We start from the raw sequence: 9,130 nt of genomic DNA on the forward strand, positions 1-9,130 counted from the left end.
TATATTATACTATTGGACGTGAGTTGGCCGTGCGGATCTCTATATTATACTATTGCACGTGAGTTGGCCGTGCAGATCTATATATTATACTATTGGACGTGAGTTGGCCGTGCGGATCTATATATTATACTATTGCACGTGAGTTGGCCATGCAGATCCAGATATTATTATAGCATGTGAGTTGTCCGTGCGGATCCGGATATGATATGATAGCACGTGAGTTGTCCGTGCAACAAGTGAGTTGTCCGTGCTTATAGCGCTTGGGCTATAGGAGCCCCTCATGAGTCTGTACACCCCCAGTGAGCACAGTCGACTATAAACAGGGATAGGGCTGCACGCCGCAGAATGTATTGTATAGCACTGAGTGATTGAGTGTGCTGAGCACAGTGAGAGAGAATGTGAGACAATGAGATTGAGTACTCTGAGAGTGTGAGTACATGAGTGCAATCTCTGAGATATATTGCATTGACATGCACACATGACATATATGCATAGAGATGTATTTTTCTCATGCTGTACGGTATCTTATTATTCATGATTTCTCACACATTTTGACAGATGGGCATAGTGATACATTTGTTTTACATGGGTTATACGGAAGGAAAATGAAACATATTGTTTATTATTGAAAAGATTTTTGGAGAAATTTATTGTTTTCAAACTATTTATATTTTTGGCAACTTCGGCAAACAATTTAGGTTTTCACTGATGTATTTGAAAGGAAGAACTATTATTTTTTAAATCATGTTTCGGCTGAGCATTTTTATCTCTGTGTTTCTTCTGATACTATTTGCTTTATGTTGTTATGGACTGTTGTGGACTAGTGGTTTTGGACCCAACCTTGGTAGAAGCTTGTCACTGCTTTCAACCTACGGCTAGGTTTGTTACTTACTCAGTACATGGGGTCGGTTGTACTGATACTACACTTCTGCACATTGCATGCAGATACTGGCTGCCGTTGTTCCTGTGCTCGATGGTTGCGGGATCTGAAGATGTACCTGCATTCCTGTTGTGGCTGCCTCTTGCTCAGGGTAGCCTTAGATTTATAAAAGCTCTGTTTATGTATTATTCAAACAGATTGTATTTATTTCATTTCCGCTTTGTACACTCTATTCTTAGAAACTCATGATTTGTACTACTAGTTCTTGGGGCATTATAAGGTTAAGATAATTATTTACTTAAATTGATTTAATAATTGTTATTGGAATTGGATAATTGAAAGTTGGCTTACCTAGCGGGTTGGGTTAGATGCCATCACGATTAGTTGGATTTTGGGTCGTGACAATAATATTATACTAGCATGCATAAGATGCTCAAGTAGTCATACTACAACTAAATCAAGTAAAACAAACATGTGAAGCTTATCCCTCTACCTAAGCATAGAAGTATATGGTATCCGTATATACGCTTGTCATCTTGTATATACCTTAACCTCTAACACGTAGCATGTAGCAAATAAGACAATTTGGGAAACATTTCCTGATTGAAGTCATAGTCTCAACTTACCTCTTCCTCGGGTTAACTTCAAGCTTCATGAATGCCCTTTCCTACCACAAAGCCTCCAGATGTCCACAATCTAGTTAAAGAGTGCTTAACGAGATCAAATATAGTCATAGGTCAATTCCATAAGTGAAGGATATGTCTAGGTCAAAGTCAATAAAAGTCAACCCTAGGCCCACATGTCAAAAGCCAAAATAAAAGTTGGATACAATCCAAATGAGCTTAGATTCCAGTATAAGGTCATTTAGGCATTGAAATCATCATTAGGTATTTCTAGGTTTTCTCCAAAATTTCACTTGATTTCACCTTCAATTCATATTTCTAAGATTGAATTGATGATAGATTCACTAATCATAGATTCGGGTTAGAATCACTTACCCCAACTTCAAACATATTAATCTTGCTCAAAATTCCCGAAACTCAAACTTCAAGCTCCAAAAATGGTGATATAAGCTCGAAACATGGAATGAGATCTATTTATAGTGGAAGGCAAAATTTTCCCCAAAATGGCTTGTCACGCCATGAGGCACGACGTGACAACATTATAATATGCTGGTTTTGCTGGTTTTTCCTAAAAAAACCTTCCCGGAACATCCCAAACTCACCTAAACTCTTCGGGATTCCTCCAAACTATCCCAACAAGTCTAAAATACCATATATAGATTTATCCTAGGGCTCAAAACATTAATCGAAATTCTATAATTCAGAATAACTAATTTAACTTAAAGGATTGCAATGTTTCCAACTTTCATGCAATAACGCTGAATTGCTCCCTGTCCCCTCATGTCCTAATCTGAACATATGGACAAGTCCTAATACATCATATAAAGTCTTTTTGAGCTTAAAAACATGAACCAAAGTGTTATTACTGGAATCAACGGGTAAAGTCGCTAATTTAGCTTTTAACCCCAAATGGTAAGATAGTGTTCCAAACCCTTCCTGAACCCTCTATGACCTGAACCACCCATACTCCCTTCAAATTAGGGGACGAGGTACTAAAACTCAAAATGACTAGTTTGATAGTTACATTCTCTACCTCATAAACAAATGTTCATCCTCTAACGGGTTTAGAAATATACTTGGCTATCAAATAGGTGTGGATATCTGCTACGCATCTCCGACTTGGTCTCCCCAATAGTCTTCTCTCTTGGTTAACCCTTCCAAATCACGTTCACCGAAGCGATTTCCTTTGATCGTAGCTTCCGGACCTGTCTATCCAAAATAGCCACCGACTCTTTTTATTGGTCAAATTCTCATCCAATTGCATTGTGATAAAGTTCAAAACATGTGACTTATCCTCATTATACTTTCAAAGAATAGAAACATGAAATATAGAAGGCATCCCCAAAAGGTTAGGAGGTAGGGCAAGCCTATAAGCCACCTCATCAACTCTCTCCAATACCTCAATCGGGCCAATGAAATTCAAACTCAAATTGATCTTATTTTCAAACCTCATCACACCCTTTATGAGCGAAACTTTCAAAAGTACCTTCTCACCCTCTATGAACACCACCTCACAAATATTCTGGTCCGCATAACTCTTTTTCCTACTTTGAGTTGTGTTAAGTAGCTCCTAAATTAACTTGACCTTTTTCAAGACATCTAATTCCAAATCCAAACCCAACAACCTAGCCTCACTAGGCCCAAATCAACCAATAGGAGAATGACACTGTCTACCATATAATGCCTCATAGGGTGCCATTTGAATCATGGATTGTACTGTTATTATATGCAAACTCTGCCAAAAAGAAAAACTAATACCAATGACCACCAAGGTCAATCACACATGCTCTCAACATGTCCCCAAGAATCTGAATAGTTCGTCTCTAACTAGTCATCGAACTGTGGGTGAAAAGTTGTTCTAAGTTGAACCTATGTACCCAACTCTCTATAGCTCTCCATGCAAACAAACTATCTCCCGGATATAAGTCTATGCCAACTTCTTTGACGAATCAGCAGTCAAGACTGATATGAAGTGCACAGACTAAGTCAATGTATCCACAATGACCCAATCTACATCATATGTCCTCAAAGTACATGGTAAGTCTACCACAAAGTCCATAGTGATAAACTCCTACTTCCACTTTAGTATAACCATCTTCTGTCAAACCAATTGATTTCTTGTGCTCATACTTGATTTGTTGGTAATTCAAACACTACGAAACATGCCCAATAATGTCCTTCTTCATCCTACGCCACTAATAGTGTTGTCACAATATATCTTTGTAATACCTAGCTGAGTAGAGTATCATGAACTATGAGCCTCATCAAGTATCGACCCTCTCAAGCCATCAAAATTAGGCATACAAAGTCGACCCTGAAGTCTCATAACACCATAATTACCTATGACAACCTTTTTGGCACCACCATGCTACACTATGTCCTTAAGTACAAGAAAATGGGGATCGTCATACTTGTGAGCCTTAATCCGTTCAAACAAGAACAACTGTGCAACCACACACGCAATAACCTTATAAGGCTTACAAAATGTCCAACCTCACAAATCTTTTGGCCGAGGCCTAAACATATATATCCATATAACACTCCTCAATTAGAATGAATGTATGCCAAACTACCCATACTTTTTGCCTTTCTACTTAAAGCATCTGCTACCACATTACCTTTCTCGAGATGATAGGATAGTGATATCATAACCCTTAAGCAACTCAAGTAAACTCCGTTGCTTTAAATTCAAATACTTCTATTTGAATAGGTGCCGAAGACTATGATGATCAGTGTTAATCTCACAACACACACCATGCAAGTAATGCCTCCAAATCATTAATGCAAACATTATCGCTGCCAACTCCAAGTCATAGGTATAATAACTCTTCTCATGAACCTTCAATGTCCATGAAGCATAGGTAATTACCCTACCATCCTGCATTAATATACTCCCAAGACCAGTGCGTAAAGCATCACAATACACTGTATATGTACCTAAACCCATGTGTAACACCAAAACTAGAGCTATAGTTAATGCAGTCTTGAGCTTCTGATAGCTCTCCTCACACTCATCTAACCATTTAAAAAGAAAAACTTCTTGAGCCAACTTGGTCAGTGGGGATGCAATGGATGAAAATCCTCCAAAAAACAATGTAGTCACCTGCCAAACCCCAAGAAATTCTAAATCTCAGTAGGCGTAGTAGGTCTAGGACAATTCTAGACCTCCTCAATCTTCTTCGGATCAACCTTGATACCTTCACCCGACACAATGTGAACTAAGAATGCAACTGAATGCAACCAAAACTCACACTTAGAGAACTTCATATAAAGCTTGTGGTCCCTCCGAATTTGAAGCACAATCCTCAAATGTTGCTCCTGCTCCTCCTTACTACGCAATAAATCAAGATGTCATCAATGAAAAAAATGACAAAGGAATCCAAATATGACTTGAACACTCAGTTCATCAAATTCTTGAATGCTACAGGAGCACTAGTCAACCCAAATGACATCACCAAGAACTCATAATGACCATAACAAGTCATAAAGATTGTCTTAGGAGATTTAGAATCCCGAATTTTCAATTGATGATAGCCAAATATCAACTCAATCTTAGAGAACATCTTGGCACCTAGAGGTTGGTCAAATAAATCATCAATACAAGGTAATGGATACTTGTTTTTGATGGTAGCCTTATTCAACTACTGATAGTCAATACACATCCGCACCAATCCATTCTTCTTCTTCTTCACAAACAGGACCGATGTACCTAAAGGAGAAACCCTCAGTCTAATGAATCCCTTACTAGGAAAATCTTGCAATTGCTCCTTCAACTTAATTGGAGCCATACGATATGGTGGAATAGATATGAGCACGCTGCACGGATAACTCAAGTTCTACACGGACAACTCACATGCCAATAATAATAACCGCACAGACAACTCATGTGTGAATAGTAACAACTCACACGGACAACTCACGTGCCAATAGTAATATCTCGCACAGACAACTAACGTGCTGATAGTATCAACCCGTACAGACAAATCACGTGCCAATAGTATCAATCCGCATAGACAACTCACGTGCCAATAGTATCTCAGATCCATACGGACAACTCACGTGCTATCATCACTCAACAGCACGGACAACTCACGTGCCGCACGGATAACTTACATGCTACCAATCCAGTCTATATCACACAGAAAGCAGATATACAAGATTATATGTACATGAACAATGAATATCAAATTACATACTCATGGACTGGTATAAGTGACTTGATAAAGTGTATGCATGTGTGAAGTACGCTACCATAGCTCAAATTAGGTAATTTCATCATGAAAGTAACAATTATCATGTTCAATCAGGAGATTAACCTATATGTAACCTCAAACATGGTTCAAATAGCTCTTAAATGGGATACAAACATAAGAAACATAACAACATGAAGCTTAGCAATCAATCCAAGGCATATCATAGCCTAAGTACTACCCCGAGCATGAATAATACCTCGGTATACGCACATGGACTCAACCCCTCACATGTGCGCCACCCATAACACGTAGACATCACAAATAACTCAGGCAACTAGTGCCTCAATCAAGTTTAGGTGAGATACTTACCTCAAACAAGCCAAAAACAATACTCTAAGAACGCCTTCCCGTACGAATCGAGCTCCGAATGACTCAAATCTAGCAAAAAACAACCCAATAACATCAAATAATGCCATACAAATCAAACCCAAATGATAAATGTCGAATCTTTAATCAAATACTCAAATTCAACCAAAAAGTCAACCTAGGCTCGCCATTCGGAACTCGACAGAACTCACAAATTCAGAAAACCTATTCGAATACGAGTCTAAACATATAAGTTTCATCCAAATCCGACTTTGAATTGATGTTAAAACTCAATTATTCACTTTAGAATTTTTTTGCCAAAACCCCCAAATTTCTCTTTTAGATTCATCAATCAAATGCCAAAATCAAAACTGCATTAGGGTGATTCTGAGCTTCTTGGATTTGGCATGCTATTATCGCCGGTTCGTGGAGGGGTTTTAATCTATCTCAGCTCCATTGACCAAGTTGACCCAGAAGGGTCCTCTTTTCAGATGGTCCGGCAAGTGTAAGTTGAGCTTTCAGAAGCTCAAGACTGTATTGACTACAACCTCAGTGTTGGTGCTGCCTACTGGTTCAGGATCTTACACCATGTATTGTGACACAGCACGTATTAGCCTTGGTGCGGTATTGATGCAAAACGGTAGGGTGATTGCCTACACGTCTCAGCAGTTGAATGTTCGTGAGAAGAATTACCTTGTGCATGATTTAGAGTTGGCAGCCATTGTTCACGCACTGAAGATTTGGAGGCACTAACTTTATAGTGTTCTATGTGAGGTTTATACCGACAATCGAAGTCTCCGTCACGTGTTCAACCAGAAAGATCTTAATTTGCACCAGCGGAGATGGTTAGAGTTGTTGAAAGATTATGATATCACCATACTATATCATCTGGGGAAGGCCAATGTAGTGGCCGATGCATTGAGTAGGAAGGTTGAGAGCATGAGTAGTTTGGCATATTTACCGGTAGTAGAGAGGCCACTAGCTATGGATGTTCAGGCCTTGGCTAATCGATTTGTGAGATTGGATGTGTTGGAGCCTAGCTGGGTTCTTTCTTGTGTTGTGGCACAGTCCTCACTGTTGGAGCGTATCAAGGCTCTCCAGTTTGATGATCCCTACTTGTTGGTGTTGAAGGACACAATGCAGCAAAGTGGTGCTAGGGAGTTTGTGATTGGAGATGATAGTGTTATGCGTCTTCAATGCCGGATTTGCATTCCAAATGTAGATGGGTTGAAGAGTTGATCCTTTAGGAGGCCTACAGTTTGTGCTATTCTATTCATCCAGATGTCACGAAGATGTACCGTGACTTGAAACAACACTATTGGTGGCTGAGAAGAAAGAAAGATATTGTTGCCTATGTATCTCAGTGTTTGAATTGTCAACAAGTGATGTACGAGCATCAGAAATCGGGTGGAATGATTCAGAGACTGGAGATACCAGAGTGGAAGTGGGAGCACATCACTATGGATTTTGTGGTAGGCTTACCACAGACCTAGAGAAAATATGACGCAGTCTGGGTTATTATGGACTGATTGTGGTAGGCTTCCGGTGATGACTTCCTGTTCTTCAAAGCGGTTGGCTTAGATTTACATCTGGGAGATTATCTGCCAGCACGACATGCTTATTTCCATCACTTCTGACCGAGGCACGTAGTTCACATCGCATTTTTAGAGGGTCGTGTAGTGTGAGTTTGGCACGCGGGCCGAGTTGAGTATCGCATTTCATCCTCAGATAGACAGACAATCCAAGCGCACTATTTAGATCTTGGAGGACATGTTACGTACATGCGTCATCGATTTCGGAGGTTCATAGGACCAGTTTTTACCTCTATCGGAGTTCGCCTACAATAACAACTATCAGTCGAGCATTCATATGGCACTGTACAAGGCCTTATATGGGGGGCAATGTCGTTCACCGATTGGTTGGTTTGAGCATAGAGATGCTAGATTGTTGGGCACTGATTTGGTCCGTGATGTTATGGAGAAGGTCAAGGTGACCTTGGAGCGACTTCGTACAGCTCAGTCCAGGCAGAAGCGTTATGCAGATCGGAAGTTTTGAGATATGGCTTACATGGTGGGTGGAAGGTTCTTCTCTGAGTATAGCCTATAAAGGGCGTGATGCGGTTTGGGAAGAAGGGCAAGTTGAGCCTGAGGTTTATTGGCCCATTTGAGATCTTAGAGAGAGTTGGGGAGGTTGCTTATAGGCTTGCATTGCCTCCTAGCCTAGCAGGGGTACATCCGGTATTTCACTTTTCCATGCTCCGGAAGTACCATGAGGATAGATCACATGTGTGTGACTTCAGCACGCTGCATTTTGATGAAAATTTTACCTATAAGGAAGAGCCGGTAGCTATTCTAGACCGGCAGATTTGCAAGTTGAGATATAAGAGTTTTCCTTCTATGAAAGTGCAATGGAGAGGTCAGCCGATTGATGAGGCTATGTGGGAGTCCGATATGCAGAGTATATACCCCCACCTTTTTACCAGTCCAGGTACTTTTCTATGTCCATTCGAGGACGGACGTTTCTTTTAGAGGTGGAGAATATGATGACCCGATAGGTCATTTTGAGTACTAGCATTAATTTCAGTGTTCCGAGACCTCCCATAGCTTCATTTGATATTTCTTAATTTGCGTGCGTGGTCCGTGTCATTTTTCAAAAAGTTTTTACGTAAAATTTTGAAAAAATATGATTTTTGGCCTAAAATGAGAATTGAGTTGACCACGATCAACATTCTTGGTAAACGATCTCGGATCGGTGTTTTGACAATTTTGTGGGTTCGTATGATATTTTTAGACTTGTACGTACGTTTGGTTGAGGTCCGGGGTGACCCAAGTGCATTTCGGCGTATTATGTGAAAAATTATGAAAATGAGTTTTAAAGTTGAAAATTCTTGAGTTTGATTATCGATTCGTGTTATTTAATGTTATTTTGATATTTGTGGTAGCGAACAAGTTTGTAGGATGTTATTATACTTGTGTGCATGTTTAACTTGGAGCTCTAGGGGCTCGGGTGAGTTTCAGATGTGTTACGGAAGAGTTTGCAAAGTGCTGGTACAAGGCTTTGCTGGTGCA

Source organism: Nicotiana tabacum, chromosome 2 (assembly GCF_000715075.1).
Source record: "Nicotiana tabacum cultivar K326 chromosome 2, ASM71507v2, whole genome shotgun sequence".
Classification (NCBI taxonomy): domain Eukaryota; kingdom Viridiplantae; phylum Streptophyta; class Magnoliopsida; order Solanales; family Solanaceae; genus Nicotiana; species Nicotiana tabacum.